Genomic DNA, 22,929 nt, shown 5'->3' on the forward strand with positions numbered 1-22,929 from the left:
CCCACAAACCTCTTTCTGTAACTTGATACCACACCAGCCCAGCAAGAATCGTGTGTAGAGTGTAACAAGGGACAGAAGTGCATAAGTGAGTTCAGGTGACCTCATCTCTATCTTAGGCCCCGCCTCCCCAAGTGACTGGCTGCCAGCTATGGGGCTGGTGATTGAAGGATGAAATGGAAGGGAGAAGATTAGAAAACCTGATAATGAACTTCTAACGGGGTCTTTCAAAGCCTCATAGGCCCTTTCACTCCCACTCTCACTTTACCTGGCTACCTTTCTCTATCTTCTCCTGGACTATTGAATAAATGATGGAATTCAATCTGGCTCCGCAATCACTCCAGTATTTTCCTTTCTCAGCTTGCCTGCCAGTCACTCATTCTTATCTCTGCAATTGAATAGCAGATGAGATTGCAAAGTTTTCCCTGCAGTTGTTATTCCTTTAATCCGTTTTATCTCGTTCATTTCTCTCTGTGTTTTTGTCCTGGTGATTGGCACTAGTAGTACAGCGAGCACTACGCTGCTACCATTTTCTAGTACCTTTCATAGCCATGTCTACTTGAATAAACTTAAGAGATAATCCACCTTAAGTTTCCCGTAAAAAACAAATCGTTTGGAGATGTATTATTAAATCAAAAGCATTTATAGAAATGCAAGGTAAAGAAACCCGTGAAGAAAACTACAAAAAATATAATTGTAAAAATACACTACATGCAGATCATGACAAATGGACTTTGGTAATAATTATATATACAAAAGTGATTTGTTGTAATATCACTTATATAGTCCCGCTGTTTAAATGCATACTGTACTTCAGTACACTGTTTAGTACAATTGACTTAAAGTATTAAAGTAATACACACATGGCAGTGTTTTCTCTCCCCTGGCCGCTGCTGGTTGTGGATTCTTACGGGATGAACACTTCCCCCGTACCGAAAGCACCTGGTCGTCAGCAGATAAGTAACGTTTGTGTATGTGGATGAGCAGATTTATTCATTCATCTTTTCCATGTTTGTACACCCTGTGGATTTAGTGCATGGTGGCACGCTGCGTTTTCTTATCTAAAATCTCTTGTCGTTACTGCTAATGCAATGTCGTACCCTGCTGTCCCTGTCAATCCACCCGTCTGCCTCTTCCATGTAACACCTATGCTGGATCTCCATCCCTCACGGTTGCTCTCTCTCTCATTCACTGTGTCCTCTTATCTGATGGAGTGAATAATTCATGTCTATTCTTCAAGGAGGCTCTTTGTTCCCCCCCTAGTATTTTCTGCTTAGGCACTTGGGATTGTGTGCATGCTTGTGCATTATTTGTGCAGGTGAGTGAAGGCCAACTAATTCCTGATTCCTCCACTTTCACTCTGTTCAAGCACACGGTCATGCGCATGCACGAGGCAGCCGACACGGTGAGGCGAAATCTATCGACAACCTATTGTTGCAGCATCTGGTTTTATTTAGCACGGACATGGAAAAATGCAAATTATCTACGATAATAAATGGATGCGTGGGCACACAAGATGAAGGTACATAAATGTTTTTAGTTTAGTATTTAGTATTTTTTGTTGAGAACAAGTTTCTGGCATGTCTGAGTAAAATATCTGCCTCTCTGAGCATCTCAAATCACCATTTGTATCAGTATTCACTGCAATCCTTGAAAACAATGCCATGTATGTATGAGCGTGTGTAATTGAAGATTAGAGATCATTATAGTTTGGCGCTTCCCAATCCCTCTCTCCCGAATACTGATGTTTTCTCTTTCTTTTTCTGTCTTTGTCACCAAATCATCTTTATATTCACAACATCACCTGGAGTAACGAACAGGACGCTTACTACTCATACTAAATTCAGTCCATTTTTTTCCTCTACAAAATCTATCTTGGGACTTGATTTTCCAAATAATTGTTGTACAGGCATACGTGTGTGTGTGTGTGTCTGTATATACATATACACTCACCGGCCACTTTATTAGGTACCCCATGCTAGTAACTGGTTGGACCCCCTTTTGCCTTCAGAACTGCCTCAATTCTTCGTGGCATAGATTCAACAAGGTGCTGGAAGCATTCCTCAGGGAGTTTGGTCCATATTGACATGATGGCATCACACAGTTGCCGCAGATTTGTCGGCTGCACATCCATGATGCGAATCTCCCGTTCCACCACATCCCAAAGATGCTCTATTGGATTGAGATCTGGTGATTGTGGAGGCCATTTGAGTACAGCGAACTCATTGTCATGTTCAAGAAACCAGTCTGAGATGATTCCAGCTTTATGACATGGCGCATTATCCTGCTGAAAGTAGCCATCAGAAGTTGGGTACATTGTGGTCATAAAGGGATGGACATGGTCAGCAACAATACTCAGGTAGGCTGTGGCGTTGCAACGATGCTCAATTGATACCAAGGGGCCCAAAGAGTGCCAAGAAAATATTCCCCACACCATGACACCACCACCACCAGCATGAACCATTGATACAAGGCAGGATGGATCCATGCTTTCATGTTGCAGACGCCAAATTCTGACCCTACCATCCGAATGTCGCAGCAGAAATCGAGACTCATCAGACCAGGCAACGTTTTTCCAATCTTCTATTGTCCAATTTCGATGAGCTTGTGCAAATTGTAGCCTCAGTTTCCTGTTCTTAGCTGAAAGGAGTGGCACCTGGTGTGGTCTTCTGCTGCTGTAGCCCATCTGCCTCAAAGTTCGACGTACTGTGCGTTCAGAGATGCTCTTATGCCCACCTTGGTTGTAACGGGTGGTTATTTGAGTCACTGTTGCCCTTCTATCAGCTCGAACCAGTCTGGCCATTCTCCTCTGACCTCTGGCATCAACAAGGCATTTCCGCCCACAGAACTGCCGCTCACTGGATGTTTTTTCTTTTTCGGACCATTCTCTGTAAACCCTAGAGATGGTTGTGCGTGAAAATCCCAGTAGATTAGCAGTTTCTGAAATACTCAGACCAGCCCTTCTGGCACCAACAATCATGCCACGTTCAAAGTCACTCAAATCACCTTTCTTCCCCATACTGATGCTCGGTTTAAACTGCAGGAGATTGTCTTGACAATGTCTACATGCCTAAATGCACTGAGTTGCCGCCATGTGATTGGCTGCTTAGAAATTAAGTGTTAACGAGCAGTTGGACAGGTGTACCTAATAAAGTGGCCGGTGAGTGTATATATATATATATATATATTAAAGGTAATGTCGCTAACGTTTACCAGGTCGGTTGTTTGAGCCCTTGACTTCTCCAGAGCTAAACAGCTACAACCAAGTTCCCAGCTGAAGAACACAGAGAAGTAGAACAAGGAATCCTGGCAACGTTCCAACCAGCACGTAAGACCCCCAACAGATCAGGTCTAAGCTTCAGGCCACTTCCAACTGCTTGGTTAGATCATCCACGCCTTTAGCTACTGCTCTCCACACACAACTTGTGACTAAAAACACTTGTAGAGGTTGTTTAATTGTTTCTTTCTCTCCAGAAGTCGAGCAGAAGGAGGGTGGAGGTTCTTTGCCTCCCCCTATTGATCAGCTGACCTGAACCACATCCAGACAAGACAGTCTATGTGTATTTCTAATCCTATACATAGTGATACTGTGGCCAGTGGGTACTATCTACTAATTTAATGTTCTTGTCCTCAATATGTGGTATTCCCTCGCAGTTCCAGAAGTCTGAAGAACCAGTTAAAGGACTTATTTCTTTCTGCCGGCTGCAATGAATGAAATTTAAATCTTGTCTATGTATGTAATCCATGTATTTGTATAATGCTGTAAAAAAAAATATTTTGTGTACTTGTAAAAAAAGTATTTTAGAATATTTGATAAAATAAATGATTCATTTATTATTAGCTTGATATGATTTCATATAATGAAGAAATTTAAAATAAACTGAATATACTAATGTATCAATTCATAAAGAAAAGAAAAACCTAAAGGGTTATTAGGAACACCTGTTCAATTTCTCATTAATACAATTATCTAATCAACCAATCACATGGCAGTTGCTTCAATGCATTTAGGGGTGTGGTCCTGGTCAAGACGATCTCCTGAACTCCAAACTGAATGTCAGAATGGGGAGGAAAGGTGATTTAAGCAATTTATAGCGTGGCATGGATGTTGGTGCTATAATCTGCTCAGTTACTGGGATTTTCACACACAACCATTTCCAGGGTTTACAAAGAATGGTGTGAAAAGGGAAAAACATCCAGTATGCGGCAGTCCTGTTGGTGAAAATGCCTTGCTGATGCTAGAGGTCAGAGGTCATGGGCCGACTGCTTCGAGCTGATAGAAGAGCAACTTTGACTGAAATAACCAAGGTATGCAGCAAAGCATTTGTGAGGCCACGACACGCAAAACCTTGAGGCGGATGGGCTACAACAGCAGAAGACCCCACCGGGTACCACTCATCTCCACTACAAATAGGAAAAAGAGGCTATAATTTGCAAGAGCTCACCAAAATTGGACAGTTGAAGATTGGAAAAAGGTTGCCTGGTCTGATGAGTCTTGATTTTTATTGAGACATTCAGATGGTAGAGTCAGAATTTGGCGTAAACAGCATGAGAACATGGATCCACCATGCCTTGTTACCACTGTGCAGGCTGCTGTGGTGGTGTAATGGTGTGGGGGATGTTTTCTTGGCACACTTTAGGCCCATTGGCCATCGTTTAAATGCCACGGCCTACCTGAGCATTGTTTCTGACCATGTCCATCCCTTTATGGCCACCATGTACCCATCCTCTGATGGCTACTTCCAGCAGGACAATGCACCATGTCACAAAGCTCCAATCATTTCAAATTGGTTTAAAAATATATATATATACATTATATATATATATATATATATACACAACATATAGATCTAGATATCAAAGTTATGATGCTTATATATAGAAAGGTAACTATCATTGTGAATACATGGTACATGATATTGGCAGGGTAATTACAGTTTGACAAGATTGCCTGATTGACAGGTGCGTGAGCCAACCACAGCAGGCTGTGGCCGTGGACGTGGTTTGACTTGTCCAACTATGTATTTTGTCCCTGTGTTGAAAGCTCTCCTGAAGTTGAATATAATTCCAACAGCGTGCGTGTGTCTTTGTGTTATTTTGCATGGCCCGGGGCATGGTCTGATGGGAGTACGGGGCCTCCAGAGAGGGGTAGTGCAGGTTCACACACCAAAGGGATGTTTAAAGAGGTGACTGCAAACGCCAGATGCATTTGTTTTAATGCGTCAGAGTAATATCTTACTTGCCAACATTGCTTGTTGCTATTTCTTCACACATTTATCATCCTAATTACCATGTTTGTCATTTCCTATTCCACCAAGGACCATCTCAAAGGCAACCAGATCCAAAGGGGAGATGGAACCGAGTCAACACATCAAAGGCACAACCGCTTCAACCACATTGGATTCAAATCAAACAAAATGAAAAATGCACCCAAATAACCCTTTGATGTTGCCATGATTGGCAGAACTGGTCAAGGTCCAAATCACAGGCCACAGCCACAGGGATGAAAAATAACAGCTACTCCGACTGCGTAAATCCACCTCCTGGCTAACTTTAGATCATTTGTACAGCAGCAAGCAGCTGTCTAGTCCATTCTAACAGTTGAAATGAGCTAAAGGTAGCTCTTTAGAGCTGCAACTAACGATTATTTTAATAATCGATTCATCTGTCGATTATTTGTTCGATTAATCGATGAATCGGATAAAAAAAATAAAAAATGTAAAAACATTAATTTCCAACCCTTTATTGAAAAATAGAACTGACTGTGCACTTTCTAAATATCTTTTGCACTAACAGATTGCTCCTTGAACATCCCTAAGTAAGCAAATAAAATGGACTAACACAAAAAACATACACACATCGCATGATGTATACTTTACAGCCGCCAAATTAAATATATTAGGCACAAAATCATGAATCATCCCCGTGGTGCTCCTGTGCCAGGCCATGTCGCTTTTGCATATCTTACAATCAGACATGTCAACCCTCCCGAATTTCAAAGCCCCTCCCGAAAATATCCCGGACCGACCTTTCTCCTGATTTCCACCCGTCACATCAATATTGCTGCACCACCGTCACTGGGCGCGCTGTTTCAGACCGAACAATAATAAAGGTTACACCTTGAAGTCGAGCGCGGCGATTAGAACGTAAAACTACTGGCGCTGCAAAGAAAACCGCAGCACCCCCCCCCCCCCCCCCCGTTGCCCGCTACGATTTAGATCGCATTGGCTTCTCTTCCTCCGCATGTTTCAGAACAGTAGTACGGGTCTCTCCGATGTTCTGCTGCGCGAGCGCTCAACTTTTTTTTTCTCAGCTCTGCGCGGCGCGCGCAACTTTCTTTTAGTACTCAAAGATAATAGTCGCGCGACACAACGAATCGATAATGAAATTCGTTGCCAACGCTTTTAATAATCGATTTTAATCGATTTTAATCGATTTCATCGATTCGTTGTTGCAGCCCTATAGCTCTTGCAAATAAACTGTTGAAGAAGCAGTTCATGGTGTTAACAACCAAATCAAGAGCAGCTTAGAATCGGACTTTGGTGAATGGATTGCCCTGCAGCGTCCAACCCACGTCAGACAGTTATTTTTGTTGTCTTTAGAAGTGTTTTTATCTAAAGACAAGTCTCCATGTGCCTATGGGTCTTGCTGACACCATTTTCCCAAGAATGAGATGTGATTAAATAAGTAGAGTAAAGCAAACGTAGCATTCCACATACCTATGGAGTTTACCAAGCGTACCAAGGGCCCGCCCCTCTCATCGTGGGTCCGTCCACTAAATAAAGGGTTGTTGTTTCCGTTCTACTGATTGGAATCACAGCCGTCTGCAGCCTGGAGGCAACCTGAATATTCATACCGGTTTAGACCCTGGATATGAATATGTATGTTGGTTAACACCGGCTATGCAAATCAGCAAGCCAACCCAGATGGCTACAGATCACAACATAATGATTGCACACACACACACACACACACACATGCGTGAACAAACAAACTTGTGAACAAACACGCAAAACAATGTGACGCCTTTCGTTGCAAAGGCAACATGTCTCGTATATCAAAGTGAATCCAGGTGACTAGAAAGGAGCAAGAATTTAGCTGCCAGAGTACTTGGGTTGGGGGATTCATAATGCCAGAATGTGTCAAAACAGACAAAAACAGGTTTATTCACCGATAGTTGTCGGGGTCCGTAAATAGTTTGGGATTTAATCAATTCATCAAAGTCTGGTGTCTCTTCTCAACAATGGCTTATCGCGAGATTAAAGCTCGTCCACGAGGACCGCTTTGGACCAGTAATCTTATGCTGCCACCTTCTCTCGCGGGTTCCTGTAGTCGGCTGATAGAAAGATCCAATCAGGACCTCTTCTGGAATGCTTTAAAGAGGAGGGGGGCGGGGGGGAGAGATGTTGGTTTGTCACCAGTGATTAGTGTTGAAAACAGTGTTCTCTAGGATTGTAAACTATGAAGCGCACAGTCTTATGTTTTGATCTATAGCAAGGGGGAAGAAGGTAACTTCTAATGCCACTATTCCAACTTTCTCAGTGACTTGCTTAGTGCAGATTTGAATGAGTTTGGCTCTATGAAAGTAAAAGTAGAGTGAATCATGGCTTCTAGTCTTTAACAAGCTATTCAATATTGTGGGTGGCATCCTTCCTCTCTCTATTTTTCTCTATTGTAGAAATATTATTCTTCCATCAGGTAGTTACTGATAATTGATTTGATAGAAATGTTTATGTTGTATCAGAACATTCAGATGAAAACTATTTCCTTTTATACACACGCAATGAGAGCAAATGAGACGCTACTTTTGTTAAGAAAATAGATAAAAAAAGATGCAAAGAAAAGCCTTTGCAACCAGATGTGGGCTGGGTGTTGTTTTCACTTAAGTAAAATTGTTTAATGTTTGTAAATCTGCTATCAGTGACTGCATATAAAGGGTACCGAACCCCTGGTTGTCTTTTTGTACGGTGACCGACCTGTATGAAAGCTGTTCAGAGGGGTTGCACTCCTATCTCCATGTTTTAGTCCCAATTATTAGTAAAGCATGTGCCCCTGCCTGGAACCGGCCTCGTATCAGATTAAACAAGATTAGTGCCATTTAAACAAGGCAGATTAAAGATAGTGTAATCTTCAGAACACTGACATGTCTTGAAGTCCAAACTCAAAGAGTTTCCTGCCATCTGTTGTCAAAGGAAAATTTGGAAAAAAGGGCAGACACTCTTTCCCTTTACCACCTACAGACACACACACACACACACACACACACACACACACACGAACAAACGCTGCCTGGATACTCCTACTTCCTTTGAGCCAAAGCTCTGCTAACAAGCTTAGTGCACCACACTGTGTGTGTGTGTGTGTGTGTACACACGTATGGTCCTATGAATGCTTGTTAATGTGCTACAAATGACGCATCCAAACACATACACACACACACACACCAGGAGCTGTACATCTGTGCTGATGCAGGATTAAGGCCAACTAGCCTGTTGTTGTCTGTAAACTCGGGACCCCTGAGATCACGCATCGTGCCACTGTCATTCCTATTCCAAGCCTTAGTGTTAATTATTTCTTGTTAGTATTGTTACAATTGTTGTGCTGTCTCAAATGACTAAAAGCATTCACATACATTGCTAGACATTAAAGTGGCAAGTTGAAATCCAGTGCGCCTTAAATCGGGCAGATTGTCTCTGCACTGCTCCAGTATGTTTTGGCGTGATGTGTCTGATGGAAACAGCTGCACTGGCATCATATTTGTTTAACTGCGCTGTCAGAATGAGGCCATGCTGAGCAACAAAGCTCAACTGGGTCACAGGCTGTGACTCACTGCATGGTGCACTATATACCTGGACTGAAAGCCCACACCTTGCAAAAAGGCCTCAGCACAGGGCTGCTGTGCCAAGCAGCAACATCTAGCAGCGACCCGCCGACATACAGAGCAATACTAAATGCACTGCTAGACTTTATTATTATCTTGGTGGTTTCCACATAATGTAGTTGTGATGGCTTTGCTTGCCCCTTCCACTAATGGATGGTGGAACCTTTTCAGTTGGGATATAATAAGGACAGTAGGGCTGTCAACGAATACTCTATATTCGAATAGTTGTTAAAAACAGATATTCGAATGTTCTGAAAAAAAAAAAAAACAGCGGAAGCAGCGGCTTTGCGGGTGGTGGACTACTGTACTGACTTTATATTGCATGAATAAAAAAAACTAGACAGGCTACAACAGCTTCATGCACTGGTTTGATTATTTGTTGTTTCATGCCAAGGAAAAGTAAAGTTCCATGTTTACCACAGCTCAGCTCGCTAGGAGTGTTCAATGTCGGTTCAATACTCTATCCACTTCTATTAATGTTAATATGTTTCAATCACTAAATGAAGCCTGCCATATTTGGGACAAGAATCGTGAAATTGCCAATTGCCATAGTCTGCCATCTTGGCCATTAGTTCATTTACTTATTTTTACGTAGGTAATATGTTGTTAAATATGTTTAAACATAAAAGGAATTACCTATACATGTAGTTATGTCTCTTTGCATTAATTTGTCATGTTATTGAGGTCTAATGTGCGACCTATGGAATTCCTCAAGGAGGAAAGACACTGCGGCGGCCTTGCGTGCGTGACTTTCAGTCTGGACGTGACTTATGTGGGGTATTCAAACGTCATTTTTGACAGCCCTAAAGGACAGGCCCATTTACTCTGGAATATTGTCACACATTTTGTCACTTATTCTTTGATTATGCATGTCTTTGTAACACCTTCTGGCGGGTCAGTGTCAGTCCCATTTAATCTATTAGGTCTGGTACTTACATTCCATGTTTTTCATATTGACACAACTGTTAATGCCACATGTCTGCTCCTAGCCTTGAACAGTAACCTTACAATAAGGCTGGAAAGTGTTTCTTTACCATCCACTTTAGTCAGACATTTCAAGCTGTTACCACACTGCTGAGCACCTCTACATCCCTGCATCAAAGTGGGAAGTTAAACCCCTTGGGGTCAACAAAAAGAGGATTCAAGATGCTGTTAAGTCGCTATTTACCCTGATGTGACCCAGCCACTCAGCTGTGATCGAGGGTGCTGCCATAGACAAGTTTCAACCCATAAAGCTCAATTCCCTTTAAAATTCTATAAAACATCTCCTAAAGCCTTAATATAGAGTTATGATACTACGCACCATCTAGTGTATCCTGGACACTGTTACGTATCTGTTCATATACATGTGTGGATGTCTCACTGTGCCTAGTTAATCTCTTGTAAGGTGCTGGTAAATGGAGTCCTGCTTTCGCTTGAGTTCTCAGAGGGCGGCTGCGGTTAAGTTTTACATCCTTTTATCGGCCCACTCTGGGTTGCGTGTGTGTCCGTGCAGAAACTTCCCTGCCGAAGTAGATATTTTAGTATCTGCAGTCTGCGGGAGTTTAAAGAGAAGCTCTGGTAGTGTTTGTCTTTTACCAATCTACACTCCTCCTGCTCTCCACGTCTTATCGATTCATCACCGCGTGCTCACGCATTTCTGCACAGCAACGCACAACGTGCACATACAGTTGGATAAGTGGATTGTAAGTCAAGATATCGGGCTTTAAGGGCCACCCTGCCAATTTTCAACCTGAACCCCATCGTGTGGGGGAAGTGAAGATTTTGTTTGCTGTTTGCAAACAAGGTCGAGGGAGGCTATGCATGTTGGGTTTTAAATTGTTTTGCAATTAATTCAACAACATAAATTTTAGGGAAATATTCAATATTGGATTTGATAAAATACAATTAATAAGTTATCCGTTTGTCATCATGGTTAGTTCACATTGCTTCATACATCTCAAATTAATTAAGCGTATTAAGGAGTAATTAAAGTGACTAATTGTAATTTGCCGATATCCGCCTTTACTGCAGGTATTCTACAGAAAAATTGCTCTCATTATTATCAGCTCATAAAACTGAATGGTCTTCCTCATTACCGGCTTAAAATCCAGTATCCAATGATTTCTACTTCAAATACACATTCACGTGTCAGCGTGTTCTATGCTTAATTTGAAGAGTTGGTAATCTTGACAAAATTTGATATGTTAAAAGTTCATTTGTAATTCGGTCATTTTCCTATTAAAAAGAAAAATACCGCTGGGTACCTTTAACTATAGATTTTCAAAATGAAAACACACATTTTATTTAATTTACAGCAACCTATTTTGAAAAAAGTCTTGAATACAGCTTGAATAGATTTAAAGGACCAATGTAATATAATTTTAAAAAAATAGGTCAAAGCTCAAGCTGTCCATTTACTCTGTACCACATATCTGCTGTTATCTGGTCATCGTGGACCAGCGGATTAAATATGAATGGATTACTGAAAAGGACTAAGAAGCACCTTAGCACCTCCTGTGATATGTGATACGCTATGCTTCTGGATGTGATAATAAAACTATTGCTCTTAGGATTCCTTCTGCTTTGAGGATAACACAAGAAAATGGCCTCATGATATGTATGTGTGGCTCAGGGTGTGCTGGGTGGAGATAAGGAGGGGGGGGGGGGGGTCTACTCCTAGGCATCATGCATGGGGACTGTGAGATGTATGTTCTAGTTTGTGAGCTTTTTACCTAGTGCTTGACAGTAATAGTGCAACAAAAATATTGCATTTCCAAGGAATCTGTTGCCACCAGCATCATTTCAGTCAAGTCATTTCAAGTGCTGTATAAAAGTACATCTCTGGCCCCCTCATTTGGACACATGTCCCAAATAACGATTCCACTTATAATCAGTCGACTCAAATAATGCTGTTCTACTTGTTATTTTAGTAGGACACAGTTAACTGAGCTTTACATTATACGAGTATCCTGTATATTCCCTGGGATCACTGGCAACTACCTGAAACCATTTCAATATCCTTCAGCTAAACATGTCGAGCCAACAAGTAAAACAATTAATAAATACAAAGAAAATGCTGCCAACTGCTACGATTGGCTGGCTGTTTTTTGTAGTAATTGGTGTAACAGCTACCTACGTTGTATGGAGTGATTAGATCCCGGCTTGTGAAGCACATGGCTAAATCCCAGCGTAGGCCGTGTCTTTGATGGAGAACCACACGCTGATTAAATCAGTGTTAAGGATGATATGTCACTTTTTTCTTCTATGATTAGTAATAAATAAAACATCTGTAAGGTTCCCTTTTTACCAGCTTGTTCCTGCCCAGCTTTTTGAACACTTAACAAATTGTATTCATATTCGTATTAGCCCACAGCAAGATAATGAAAACGACATGGTAAAATCATAGCATTGATTTGTCATAAACAAAGTTAGCAGATTTTAGAAGTTTATTTCAGAAGTTTAGCCGCTAGCAAGACACCTCGTTAGCGTTAGCAAGCTTGTTATAACACGCGTGGACATTGATGCTGGTATTAAGGGCTGTCTCATCGGCTACTTTGAACCCTACGTGCAGCAATCAGCGTCACAGATGCGCCATTTACCGTCGGCGAGGTTGGAGATGAACCAGCGCGGATTGTGTTTTTAGCGTGAGACATTGGATGTGTGGCGTGCGTGCGTGCGAGAACATGCAAAGCGTGTGTGTTCCGCTCATGTGAGAGATGGCAGCCCTGTAGCTGTGTTGGTTGGCGTGACAACAACTTTCCTAATAGTCAAACGTCAAGCAATGACTCTCTATGAGCGACGGCTGCCTGTTGCATGTGAGAGCTGGTAGCCCCGCCCACCCAGCCAATGCGCGCAGGCAGCTGGACAGGGAGCGACAGAGTGCGCTCTGGTTGCTGCTTTTTTTTAAAATGAAGTACCGGTACTAAAAATATTCAAAATCGTACTGTTTTCGTAAGGGTACCGCGGTACATTTCTAGTACCGGTACACCGTGCAACATTAGTTGGTTGTCCATAGGTTGAAGAATGAAGGTTAGGCCTTTACGGATTTGAAAGGGACCATCAACACAGCACTTTCCGGATGTATTTCCATCTTAACATCTGAACAGTATCCTCAGCACTGACATATGGTTAGTTTAATGAGATACACCCCCTCTTACATGAAAAGAAGATGCAAAGGAAAATAAAATGTTTTCACATCAGCATGCAGTGTCTGTGTTTTAATTGGATTAATTGACAATCGAAAACTGGTAGACAATCAATGTAAACATCATCAGTTTGGATCATCAGACTTTCTGTTGAAACAAGATCTAATGAGAAGCAGCCTATACTGTTATGAACCGGATAGTGTAGCCGTAGCTAGCGCCTCCTGTGCAGTGTTAATCTTTGTGTGAGCAGATGGCGCACACTAACAAGCTAGGCTAAATGTAGCTACTGTTGACGAGGACCAAAACTGATCTCTGACTTCCTGATCCCCACCTCCTTAATTAAATGCACCATTTAATCTAGTCAGTTTTACTCTGTCCCTGTGCTGCCCCAAAAAAACCACACACTGTTCATCACATATGACCTGATGGTCCTGGTGATTACGACTCCACTTTTCATCCCATTAGAAAGCCTCTGATTTATAAGCAGTTCTGTGAAAGTGTAAACACTGCAATCTGCAAGAATCAAATTGACACTCACTCTTCACGGTGACACTGATAGACCCATAAATGAGGAAATACAGGTCAACAAAACAAGATTAATAAATACTTCATTTGGAAATTTAGTCAAAACAGTGAAAACTGCAGGAGATGTATGCAGATGTATGCACTTTATAAGGGAATTGACTTTCTCTGTAAACTGTTGAATTGAGAGTGTTTGTATTGATTCAACAGCCTCCGATACATTGTTAATACATATTAATGTTATTGATTTAGATTAAGTCTCAAAATGACAGTTGTAGTTCAATTAAATTGCTGGGAAAGATGTATCCAGTCAGAGCTGTCTGTGATATTGAGCTGGTTACTAAGGCAACGATCACATGTAGGGCTGCAACGATTAGTTATCAATTATGGTAAATCATCAACGCAGATTTCTATCATTTTATCGTGTTGAAGTTGATCAAGTTGATTGTGGGAGAGCCCAAAAAGTCTGGGAGTATTTCATCAGCGAACCGAACCAAACCAAAATGGAGTTGTTGTGTCACAGCAGCATGACGGCAATGCACGGACATTTAATACGCGCTGGAGCCACCACGTCTTCTCCTCATGGTAAGTTTAGCTAACTAAAGGCTAGCCTTGTTAGCTTATCGTAAGGTTTATAGGTGTTGGAGAACAGAACGTCTCGTGGAGGATGCTAATGTAGTTTATCAGTGAATTGCTGTAGCCTGTGTTTTCGTTCGTTGTGAATAGTTAACCTCCACTCTTCAAACACAAGATTGCGTAAAATAATCTCAATACAATTACGAGAGATCTACTCTAATATAATAAAAACCTACATCATGATAATTGAAGCTCTGTGTTTTGCCCCCTCACATGAAGGAGTCTGGACAGAGAACATCCTCAACATGCTCGTCACTTGCAAAGACTATTGCTATTTTGAGTTACTTTTAAAACTTTATTTGCACTGTCTTTACTTTTAAATGCATATTTGCACTTACATTTTGTATTACTATTCAATGTATTTGTTATCATGATTACATTTCTATTAACGTGTTATTTTATTAGATGGAAATAAACGGCCACACGTTGTGGCCAAAAGGAATACTTGCCTCTTTGTTTCTACTCGACTACACTGTGGTAAATAATTGTTAGATTAGTCAACTAATCGAAAAAATGAATCGATAGATTAGTCGATTACAAAAATAATCGTTAGTTGCAGCCCTAGTAACATGCAGCACCCCCCTCCTTGTGCTCCTGAACTGTCTGCATGCTTTAACTTGTCTAGTTCACGCTGCAAAGTCTTTGAGGAGCTGAAATGTCTCAAAGCTGTTGCCACATACTGACTTTAAAATATTGCCTTTAAGCTGAGCACGTTCCTGAAATGTCTATTTGAAGCTGCAACGGCATTGCACAGCCAAATACTGACATTAACTCGAGCTGCAGCCTTTTACCGACCCTCACCACATGCTTTGATTCCCACACGGTTCACTTAACACTATGAAGTCCAAGCCACTAGAGCTGGTGTAACAAATTCAGTATCTTATCTTGAAATATGTTTGTGTTTCCTTGGTCTCATTATGCTGTTATAGATAAGTAAATATAGTATTCCATTGGGAGGGGGGGTCTGAAATATCTATAATATAAGTTGTGCATGCACAACGCGGCTGTCTGTGGTTGTGCATGCTTGTGGTAGCTGTCCAAGGTGCTACATTGTGTCCCTCAAGGTGTGAAGCATAGTTTATGCGTTTTCAGAGACATGTTGGTGTGTGCGCTCTGTGGAAAAACACAGAGCGCACACACATGTTCATCATGCTTTGCTAACCAAGGATGAGGACTCACAGACAGCCCGGTGTTGCACAAAGAGGTAGAGCAAGGTTTCATAGGATCAATGCCAAATGCATTTACACTAAACATCACATAAAGTAAGGGATTGAGCTTAAAGCTAGGAGACATTTTTGTTCCAAAAGTACAAATATTACACAGAAGCGCAGAGTTTTTTTCTTTACAGCTTTCTCTGTAATGTGTTGGGTTGAGAATGTGTGTATTGATTCAAGAGCCTCAGAAACATTAACAATACATATTGCATTTAAAAATGTGCAGGTCACTATAAAATTATACCTTCTCTTACTTATTTAAAGTGAATTCTTGCACTCAGATCACTCATGTTATTAAAAAAATCGTTTTGTTGATTGGACACTGTCCCGTATAATTATTTTCCATATACAGTATGTGTCGGTACAATGAGCAGTTCCAAATTCAGGCCTAGAGAAACGCCATAAAATACACATTGCTTTACTACATAGTATAAGGCCCATTGTATTTGAGCCGGGGGGAAGGCTGTGATAAAAAAATCACAATTTCAGAAATTAAGGTCGTAAATTCATGAGATTGGATTTAAAGTCACAAAGACAACCGGCAACTGAATAATGATGGCAATGACAGCTTCTGAACGGGGCTACATACACACCTTTTCTTTAACGTTCTTTTATGACACCAATTAATACCATTATACTGAACGTATTTAGCGCCCTGGGGCTGACATTAGCACAGTGTATGACAGTAGGATGAGGTAAATCAGCAGCAATGCGGTCCCACTAAACACACATTTTACGTGGTTTTGTCTCGTAAATGTTTTATAGCATGTTTACAATAGCACTTACATTTTCTTGATTCAACACTATAAATCCCTTCTGTGTGAATGAACTCTCTGCATGTCATGGGTGAAAAGAACCAATGGGAGTGCTCTTCTAATGCGCTGCACATAGAAACTCCTAAGCGTACACGGGATGGCAATAGGGAAGCTCTGGTTTTTAAGTACTTTGTGAGACGAAGAGACAAAGACATAGCTCTGAATACTCATTATTAACACGTAACATACAGACAGTCAGACACAGGCAGTGGGATTGTGGGCAATGAGCCAGAAGCACGTCTGCATTGTATTACAGTTTCCTGTCCTGAACGCAGCTTGTTATCGCCCAACACGCCTCACATTCATCCCGTCACCAACCCCCCGTGCTCACAACCTCTCTCACGCACACACGATCTACAGCGTCAGACACGTCACGGGGGGATTTCTAAGCAGCAGGTGTGCAAAGAGATGAGGGTCAAGCGGTGTTAGCTTTTGTGCGTGGGGGGGGGGGGGGCGTCACGTGTGTGAGGGATTTCTTTTAACTTACACAGAAAAGAAGCAAGGACAGTGAGAATAAAACCGTAGGAAAAAAAAATCCACATCTGAAATTCACATAACAGCACAGATTTAATGTATTTCAGTATTGTGTGTTTATCACCATCGCTTCAATTACACAGCTAATGAGATGCATTAGCAAAAAGATGCCACACAAACACAGAGCAACAACGGCACGCCAATCTACTCCCATGTAATTAATGACTCGGTAATGGATTTTAAGCAGGAACTTAACTAGAGCTACCAGCAAGCCAAAGACTAAATCCTGCCCTGGCAAAGCTTAACGGCTATTTAATTAGAGTCACTGTGTTTCATCAGCGCTCCAACACGGTAGAGCAGCAAAGTAGTATTGCTATTTATATTGTCACGCTATTTCAAGGCCATAAAGAATAATGAATTTGTCCATTAGTGCATTATTGCTCTTTGATTGTAGAACGTAAAGAAAAATGTGAATTACAACTCTGGATAAAGTCCAAAGAGTCAAAAAGAGACATCACTTTGATAATTGTATTTTAAAGGCCAACTCTATGAGATGCAGTGAGTATCCCGTTGTAGAAATAAAAGCTGAGGCTAAGCTTACCTCTAAGTACCTGATCAGTGAAAGATTAAACCTGTTCATGTGGGAGCCAGCGCACGGAGGGCCACATATAGCTTGTAGAGGGCTTTGTCTTGGCAGCTGCATTTCCCAAATACAAACAGGAGTGACGACGGTCGTATTGGTCTGCTGGAATTCCAGGCTTTCAGTTTAAATTAAACATTTGATTCTTAACGTGTTGCCAAATTAAATAAATACCTGTAATAACGCCCTTCTGCCTGACCATCAAAAGCAAATTCCAAGTAAAAAAAGAATAGCAAGTATTGTTCAATATGTCAAAAAATGCAGCACTAGCTAAGGGGGGGATGTATTTTCACAATCAACACTGAAATGATGAAGGCACTTGCAAATGACAAGGTAGGACAACATGTAAACTTAGTCTCGTACTGTGTACAGAATGTACCAAAACAAAATGAGAGAAAGGAACCGAATGTTCTTTTAGTGCTAAACAAATCCACATAACATTAATGGCATAATATACCAGATTACTCTCAAAGCCTCTGCAATCTCTCTCCAAGGGAACAGTTTGGACTTTTTCTTTAATTTCTTTGTGTTCTCAACCGACTTGCCAATCATCTGTGTAGCATTCGGGAAAACGTCTTCCGAGTTCTCTCTTCAGACTCACCAATCGAAGGCATTTCCAAGACATTTTGTTCTTCTTGATAAAGAACACGCGCTTGCACACAATTTCAGTGACCCGCAGAATCAATCCAGATGTCACAGCGTCAGGTCAGCTCCCTCTAAGGCCCACCTCTCTGCTGTTAATAGGAAATGTTCCACAACATCTGTGGTCTCCACTCCTCTCCTATCCTTCTCCTCTCTCTGTCTGTTTCTGAGCAGGAGAATGAATTGAATTAGAGCTCCACCACCCACTCTACAGGATCCTGCAGCTCATGTCATATAGCTAAACGGGAAGAGAGACAGAGTTGCACAGAGATAAAAAAGAGGGCAAATATATAAATCCTCCCTGCCCCTGTAAAGAATAAAGAACAGCCTTTACAGCCTGTTTACTCCCCTGCACTGGTGCCTGATAACAGCTATCATATCTCTTTATTTTGTTGTTGAGGTGAAAGAGACAAACGAAATAATGAGCGCTAAGGGACCTAATAGAGGAAAGCAGAGATATTGTTTTTGACTGAGTTTTTTATCAGCAAATTCTTTAAAAATGGGGTTCACTTGTCTGGGACGCCTCAACAGCAAATCAAACCTCGAAGAAACTAAGTGAATATTGTATAACTGTGCATAGCAAATCACTTCTCTAAGACGTAAATAGGCGGCTGAACACAGCCGAAATGGACTGAAAATCACCATTTCCTCTCCCTCACTCGGCCACCCACACTCCTTTTTTTCCCAAGCCAGGAACCATTTGCATAATGCCTCGGCGGGCCATCAGCGCCAGCGCGATTGGACCCTCGAGCACAAATGTATTGATCAATGCAAGCTAGTGTACCATTCAAATCCAGCTCTGGTCCTGCAAAATATTCAACCTCCGAGAAAAAGACAAATGCACAACATGCATTGCCCCTCTGCAGAGCCTCATTGGTAAGAGGCAGGATTGAACTGGTGATTTGTAAAAATCAATACGACTGGTTTACTGCCCATAGAAGCCTCGCGAAGAGACTGTGTCAACACAATACGCTTCGATGGCGTAGAAGTAGAGGTCATTGTGAGAGTTGTCAGTGGGTCGTGATAATGCAGAGTCATCACTGGACTTGGCCCTGCATGGTCAGTGAGATCACATCACAGAGGCAGAAATATCAAATTAACAACATTCAGATCACTTGCACAAAACGGGCATTTTCCAGCCTCTGAGCCAAGTCTGTGAAGCCCGCTATGGTGTTGTAAAATGTCTGCCCCATGAATAACAGAAGTCCAAACCATGCCAAATTCTTCTTCTGGTTTTTCTGAAAAGGTTCCAATTATGGATTCATACAATTCCATTAACCGAGCTGACGGCAGTATCAAACCTTCTAACATTTCCATATCAATTATACATAAAGTATGGTACGTTTGGCCAAATATAGCTGTAATAGGCCGAGTTGATCTAATCCCATCCGGAGCTAATTCAGCAATAGCAGATGCTTTGTTTATGAGGGTTTGTGCGTTTACTCACTCAGCATTTATTCACCATTAAAGACCAACGAAACAAAATTAATTTTTGTTAAGTTCAGAGTTGTACAGAGAACTTGACTTTGAAGTGAATACAACACAAATCATTATACGCAATTGTGCAATGAAAACAACATATTAGGAGTATTGGAGCCATATATGGAGTGACTCACGCCGCCTGCAGTTCACCAGAGAGCACTGAGGGCGCCTAATTGACCCGCGCGACACAACCTGAGCCCCGTCCTGCTGCCTGCGGTCACGTAGCCACCGTTGTGTGTCAGGATGTGCGCGGGCGTATGCACCTGTCGTCGCGTGAGACCACGCCCCTATACGGAAACAAGGTGTGCGGGGATGTTATATTGCGGTGGTCATTTTTTTTTCTCCCCCCCCCCCACACACACACACACACACTCTGTCTTTCTCGCTCACTTACACACGCTGTGCCGCTATTTGGGTGGTAACTGTCAATCCTTAAGAGTCCGCTGAAATCAAAAGCTGCGTGAAGTGGCGATGAAAACATGTCGCGCGCGCACCCAGATTGTCTTTCAGTGCGACTGCACCATAACGCGCTTCTGTGTGCGTGCGTGCGCGCGTCGGCACACACACACACACATCCGCGTGAGTGTATTGACGGCCTACTGGGCTGATATTGCGCCTACCGCATCTGGCCTATGTCTGTCCACCGACCACGTGCTCAGACGCACGCGCACCCACGAGGGCCCACCGAGCTTTCATAACTTACACTGGGCACAATTTTGACCTTGCCATGTTCTGGGGACCCCTTCCCGCTACCCGAATAGATGACCCCCCGCCCCCCTACACACACATACACACACCCGAGTTCCCTTCAGCACCCAGAAAGAGGGAGGTCTAGATATAATGCAGAGATAACTCTTTTTTTCAGCCCATAAACAACCACCATAACCATTCCTCTGCCCCAACAGACGCAGGCGGAAATAATTAAAGACTTCGAAGAAACAGCGAGACAACGACAGTCTGGGGGTGGGGGGGGGGGGGGTGGGAACCGAGCTGTCATTTCAAACGTATGAAACAAATAATAAAGAGTTTAAACTTCACCTGTGCCGGGATGTTGCGGTCCCTTCGTTCCCCGGGCGTCAGTGCGCAATTATCTTTCCAAATGGCATCATTTGAACGCCAGTGGTGATTATAGTTGTAACTCCACGCGCAAAGGTTCCAGAGGTGAGGCTTCGAGCCGAATGTGCATGCTCTCCCTCCGGTGCCTGTAAATTCCGTATGGGTTTATAGTTCAATCCGGTCTTCCAGAGGGGTGCGTCCGTTTTGCATTCTCACAGCGCCCGACGGCTACATCCTCCGCTCTCTTTCTCTCGCTCCCCGTTTTTTACTCCCGGTTTCAACCCCCCCATTCGCGGGGTGAGGGAGGAATCCCATTCGAGAGAAACTAAAAATAAAAGATCCCACCTTCGAACGTTTTTCTTCCTCTCTTCTTCTCGCCACTGCCTCCCCTCTCTCTCTCTCTATCTCTCACCTCCTCCTCACCCACCGGTCGCTGTCCTCGTGCAGGTGAAATGAGGAAGAATTCCACGACAATATATCCCACGCAGTAAGGAGCGAAAGTCCAGTTTAACCAGGAAACAATTTTTCGCGTGTTAGTTAAAACAATCCCAAAAAATCCACAGTGGCGTCTCTCCGGCTCTGTCGGAGACCGTTGTACATTTAACGGGTTTGGGGGGGTTTTACTTCGCAGCCGAAGCTGGTCGCTTTCTCTCCCGCGCACTATCTCCCCCCCCCCTCTCCCTCTCTCTCTTCCTCTCTCTCTCTACGTCGCTCACCCTCTGTTAACTCGGCCCGGTGCGTCTCCTCTGAAGATATCTGGAGTATATCAGAGGGTCGGGGAGACGATGAATAATGAATAGTTCATGAGACAAAATGAGTCCTTTAAAGCGTCACAGTGAAGATTCCGGTCATTCACACGAAGATTTTACCGGCCCGGTCCGGCGCCTCAGTGCACCACCTCGCCCGCTGCTTCTCCCGCACCGTAATCCGTGTAGCGCAGCGGGAATTGGCAGGTGTGAAAGAAGAGAATAATGCGACTTCCTAGTGTACCTTTCAAAATAAAACCAATGTCCCGCGATCTCCGCAGATCCCCATACTTAAAGGGAGCTCAAAAGCCTCACTCTATGTACGCCTATGTTAACTAATGTGGAAATAAATATGTGAAGTGGAGTATGCACCATTCAATTGCAATATCTACTGGAGAGAAAAAGGACATTAATAGTGGCAATCAATTTCCAGCTCAAGGTTGTCGTGTGATAAACAAGTTGGAAACTTAATACTTTGCCCCATGCTATTAAACACATTCTAAGCCGGCTTTTGGGCCATATAAACAAAAATTAAATTAATATATTAATTAAATGATTAGTTAGTTTAAATACAGTGCTGTGAAATGAAATGCATTATTAAATTGGTGGTATATTGCTTTTGGGTATAATGCAATTTAACAAGCATCAGTTAGATCAAGTAATTATAAGTTTCACTTTGCTATCAATTACAAGGATCACCTCATTATGGATACCAATTTCTTTCAAGTAGCCCCTTTATTTCATCAGTAAATGAAAAAAAAACATTTTGACAAAACAGATATAGATTTAGGTAGTGGTTAGCTTTTATCTTGAAGTTAAAAAAAAGTATTTCCGGACTGAAATTTGATTACACTATCTAACTTGACTCCTCTTTAGATCTGCTGCATGGAAGTTGGTAAGAACCGGCCTCGTGGCATCCTACACTCCGCATGGTCGGATGAACGGAGTAAAGGCTCACATGGAAGTTATTCAAATCCAAATATCTGGCCCATGTATGCTACCGTAGAAGCAGATATATGCCAACTTCCCAGACTTTATTTTCTTAACCCTCTGGCTGTTACAAAGGCCAGAGGAAGGGCAGAAATCCATTCAATTTGTGGAAAGGCTTCGTAATTAGGGCAATGATTCCGGACACTGGTAAACAATTGGTTATAGTCTACAACTATAAAAGTATTTTTAACTTTTAAAGTTGCAGCCCATATCAGATTGAGGAGTTCAGTAAGGGTTTATTGAGCTGTTAACATTTGATGGACCGCAGCACCTCTCAGTGCCATTGAAGTTGGAGATATGGGGGTTTCTGCAGGGCACTGATAAGCTTGATGGTGTTCTGTTGAAGCAGAGACTGGGGGGTCTATGATTTGAGTGTCTTGGGTTTGCGGTGCAAGGTTTTTCCGGGAAAAACAAATGTCACGCCAGTGTCACAAAATAATTGAAAAGTGAAGCAGGACTCTGGCGGGTTTTTGTTTCGTAAAGTCACTATTCAGTAATAACTAAGAAGGGAATTATACAAGACCATTGCTCTTGAATTTTATTGTCATTTAGATGTCTTTAAAATATTGATTGTGAACTTATTTTTTGTCCTATTGGGGAACTGAACTGAATTGTTTCACAAAGTTTCATTGACCTTTAACTCCATCTGTTAGGCCTATAAAGTTCAATTAAGTTCAATTATTTGGTGGATAATCACAGATCACTAA

At 42.2% G+C, this 22,929-nt stretch overlaps 1 protein-coding gene across 2 annotated transcripts in view; it reads right to left on the minus strand.

The window, feature by feature from the left end:
* lrfn5a (leucine rich repeat and fibronectin type III domain containing 5a) overlaps positions 1-21,450 on the minus strand; it is an 86,826-nt gene extending 65,376 nt beyond the window's left edge. For both annotated transcript variants that reach the window (XM_037486418.2, XM_037486419.2), the window contains exon 1: positions 20,469-21,450. The gene's annotated coding sequence lies outside the window, so the exon portion shown is untranslated. The remainder of the gene's footprint in view (positions 1-20,468) is intronic.
* Between the last annotated feature and the right edge of the window lie 1,479 nt (positions 21,451-22,929).

The sequence above is a fragment of the Pungitius pungitius genome, chromosome 14 (genome assembly GCF_949316345.1).
Source record: "Pungitius pungitius chromosome 14, fPunPun2.1, whole genome shotgun sequence".
NCBI classification, from domain to species: domain Eukaryota; kingdom Metazoa; phylum Chordata; class Actinopteri; order Perciformes; family Gasterosteidae; genus Pungitius; species Pungitius pungitius.